This window comes from Physeter macrocephalus, chromosome 1 (assembly GCF_002837175.3).
Source record: "Physeter macrocephalus isolate SW-GA chromosome 1, ASM283717v5, whole genome shotgun sequence".
In the NCBI taxonomy this organism is placed as follows: domain Eukaryota; kingdom Metazoa; phylum Chordata; class Mammalia; order Artiodactyla; family Physeteridae; genus Physeter; species Physeter macrocephalus.
In genome coordinates, this window is record NC_041214.2 from 26,187,725 (window position 1) to 26,191,742 (window position 4,018).

A 4,018-nucleotide genomic window follows, 5' to 3' on the forward strand; every position below is an offset into this window, starting at 1 on the left:
TTCTTTTCAAAAGTACAATTATCAAATGATCATAATAATCGCCATCATTTATTGAACACTTACTATATGTATTACATAGCAAAATCCTCATATTAACTCTACGAGTCATATGAAAATTGCCAAATATTAACAATTTCATGTGGTTTAACTTAATATTATCTTCCGACTCTCACCTTAAAAATTTACAAAGAGGTTAGAGAATCCCTGATTGCCATAGTCTTACTGCAAAATTTAGCACTGAGTTGTCTTCATAGATAAAGAGATTCTGAGGTACAGTTCCTTAATAACATCCACTGCTACTCCCTCCCCCATTAGCCCAAGCACAGCTCTGCATCTACTTCTACTTGGACAGTTTACACTTTGACCTGAGGTGGTTAACAATCCATCTCTCGTGCTAGACTGAGCTCCTTGAGGATGGAGGTTTCGTCTGTTTTCCTCATTTTTGTATCTTTGTGCTTACGATGTTTGAAAAGAATTTAAGTTGAAACCACAAAATTTCTGTGGAAACTAAATAAATCTTATTGATTTGTTATTGAAAAATGCAAGGTAATGACTCCATTGGGGCTTCTGCATTTTAGAATGAGTCCAAGGAGACTGCATTCGGCATTCTTGACCACCTAGGACTTTACGTACAATTATGCAGAAATTATCTTTCCACTCCACCCCAGAGAAAGGTCCAAAGGTGCTTTCTCACCTCCCCCTGTTCCTTAGGTATTTATTTAAATGGCGCCTTTCCTGCTGCCTTCACTGAGCACTCTATTTAAGACAAGCCATCCCTCAAACACCTTCTCTGCTACATATTTCCCCCAAAGCATGTCCCAGCACGTAACATAGCTTATATTTTGCTTATTTCTTTTGCATATTGCCCTTCCCACCCCACTAAAATGTAAGCTCACACATGGTTTTCAGATAGGCACAAAATGTATTAATACTGAACTAAATGGACAGGTATTTGGGGGGTGGGAGCCGCGATATTCTCTTCAGCTTCCACGTGACATGGTGACCCGGCCCGGTTTGGATCTTACTTGCCTGTGTACTGTAGAAGCCACATGCCCAGCGGTCTCTAACCCCTGTTGTGAATAATTTACCGCATACTCGTCCCCACACGTGGCCTCAATCACTCGTCCCCAAGGCCCTCCATGCTGCTGCCCCGGAGGTGACCCATCAAGTGACTGGGGACGGAGTTGTGCCTGGGAACTGGGGATGACCTAGTTCCTCCTCTTCTAAGAGAGATGGGGGTTTTCCTGCTTGGGGCCGGGGGGATGGGGGTGGATGGAAAAGTCAAGATTCCCACCCAAGCCGGGGGGAAGGGGCGGGGAAGGGTGTGTCTATAAATTTTAGGCCTCAGGCCTGTAGCCTGCCCCGGAGGCGGCTGGGGAGCCGCGTTGGCGAGATCCCTGCGGGGGACCCACTGAGAACCTCCAGTGGACAACCCTGGGACTCGGCAGAGTGCCTGACACCCCGCTGCTACACCTCGCGGCCCCCTCCTCTCTTTGGGAAGCCTCGGGGCGGGGTTTGTTTACTCCTCGCACGCACCGCAGGCCTGGCCAATCCGTGGAGAAAGGCGCCGTACGTCATTCATCCCGAGGGCCAATCGGCGCTCACCGTGCTGCTCCGCCGCCAAAGCTCGCGCGGGGGAAGCGGGGCAGTGGCTGGGCCGGGCGAGGGCGGACGAAGCCGCCAGCGGTCTCGGCTGCAGCTGCCGCCGCTGCTCGGTACGCGGGCGCGCCCTGACCCTTCCTCTTTGGGCAGGCTCAGGGGCGCGCGCGCGGTCGGCGTCCCGGGGCCTCGAACTCCAGGGCCTCGACTGGGCAGGCCGCAGATCGCCCAGCCTGTCCGGCGTGTGAGTCGGCCGGGATCCGGCCGCCGCCAGCCGCGGGCGCCACTGGAGCGGCGGCGCCCGAAGACGCGCCCCAGGCTCGAAGAACAGCCCTGCTCGGTCGCCTCGTTCTCTGCAGCCAAGCGGCGGTAAGGTTCAGGGTGCGGGCGCGGGCTCCGTGCCTAGGGCCTCTGGACCCGGCCCGGCGTGTTCCTGGGCAGGTTCCCCTCCCTGCGCCTCCGGGCCCCCTTGTCACCCCGAGTCCCATCTGTTTATTCCCACGCATTCTTCCAGGCCTGGCCGAGTAACCCTTGAGTGTCTGGGGAAGAGAGTCGGAAACTGGAGACCGCCCCTCCCCCCTCCCCCCCTCGCCCAGCCACACACAGACACACAGCAAATTGGGGGAGGCACCGTCCCTGAGTCACGCCTAGTGGAAGAGAGGAAGGGCTGCTTTCTACTTTCTCGGTATCTTCAGGGGAGAAGCATGGCTTCTAAGTCTGGTTTTCCATCTCTACCAGGTGTATTTCAGAGTTCCAAAGCCTCGTGCGCTTGGAAGAGCCTCGTAGCCTGTATAAGGGAACTTTTCTCTCAAGTAGAGGGTCACTTTTGGGGCCCAGACTCCTTTGAGAAATTCCGGAGAGCCAAGGTCTCTCTCCACAGAAAAGGGTAAAGATTTTTATAGGCTCTTGCCGGGAGACAGTGCAAGTAAGGGGATGAGTGCTCAGCCTCTGGTACCAGTCTCTGTTACCTGGCGTTGTGTGGTCTCAGTTTCTTCATCTGTAAAATAGTATCCACCTATTGAGGGTGTTGCCAGGAGGAAATGGACTAATCGGTGTAACCATTTGGAACAAAGCTCACCTCATATTAATTGCCCTGCCCTGCATGAGTTAAGCATTTAATCGACCCCCGTGAATGATGGTTTAGAAAAGTTCCCCGTATTGTTTCTCTTTTTCCGTTGAAACAGTTAACAGGCTCATCCCTTTCCGTATTCACTGCTGAAGCGCCCTTTGAGCCTTTGAATACTTTTCCTCATTCTGGCTCTGAGGGCTCAGACTCCCTGTCCCACTTCTTTGCTCTCTTTTTAGTAACTCAGTAGCTCATTCCCTACCTTCCCCTTTCTCCCCCAAATCTTAGCGTTGTGTTTTTTCATTTGACTTCTATAGCCTAATTTTTTTCTGGGCCACTTTTCTTTTCTCTTAATGGCTTGAAATCATCTTCACCTAATAGATATAGTTCAGGTTATTCATCTGTCCTCTGTACGGTGTAATCATGACCCTACCTCTGTAAAAAATTATACAGAAAATAATTTAGTTGATCTGATATTTCATGTTGCTTTTCCATTTCATTGGTTGGCCTATAATTTAGCTAAAGCTTTATCACTATCCTGTTACTGTAATAAATCTTTAATGGCAGTGTCCATTCTCAAGTAGCACCCGGAGAAAAATCAAATGCCTAGACCCTGGATTCTGTCACACTTCTGTGCTGGCTCTTGATGCATTTGTTATTTATTAGAACATCTTGTACCTGGAACTAGAGTCTAGTCTCATGGCAGACATGGTGTCCGTAGCCCTGTTCTGGCAGTACAGTTGCAGTTTCAGCAATGTGGTGCTTATGTTTAATAAAGGCCCAAGACTTATTAAACTCTTATTTTTGAGTTCTCTTTATGTCTAGTTGTTTAATTAAGAGGGAAAACAGAATTTTCAAGTGTTTAATACTTCACGTTACCATTTTGTGATCATGTACCTTTCCCCCCAACTCTTGGAAATGTGTCGTCCAACTGGCACCTTCAAGTTTTTCCCTTGCAGCCAAAATTCTTAACTGTGAGCTATGTCCCCTCAATACAACTTGAAATTGGGTGAACCGATATGTTTATCCTTAATATGGAAAGCACTTGTGGATGGAAATCATACATTAAAACACAACCTGAAGGATTCAAAGATTGCTTTTTGTAATTAGGAATTGAAATGTGAATATACATTTGCTTTTTTTTTTTTTTTAGCATTATAGAAAGACTGGCTTTGTTTTCTTGCTGTTGATATTTTATGTTTTATGCATAATGCATGAGTCATATATTTACATTGCACTTCACCATTTTTATTTATTTACTTTTTTAACATCTTTATTGGAGTATAATTGCTTTACAATGGTGTGGTAGTTTCTGCTTTACAACAAAGTGAATCAGTTATACATATACATATG

At 47.8% G+C, this 4,018-nt stretch overlaps 1 protein-coding gene across 6 annotated transcripts in view; it reads left to right on the top strand.

Moving 5' to 3' along the window:
• Nucleotides 1-1,821: 1,821 nt before the first annotated feature.
• Nucleotides 1,822-4,018, top strand: part of TFDP2 (transcription factor Dp-2) — a 178,917-nt gene continuing 176,720 nt past the window's right edge. For 3 of the 6 annotated variants that reach the window (XM_028489086.2, XM_028489103.2, XM_028489096.2), the window contains exon 1: nucleotides 1,838-1,968. The gene's annotated coding sequence lies outside the window, so the exon portion shown is untranslated. Of the gene's footprint in view, nucleotides 1,969-4,018 lie in introns of all 6 variants that reach the window. The other 3 variants (XM_007126490.4, XM_028489107.2, XM_028489112.2) reach the window with 3 other exon arrangements.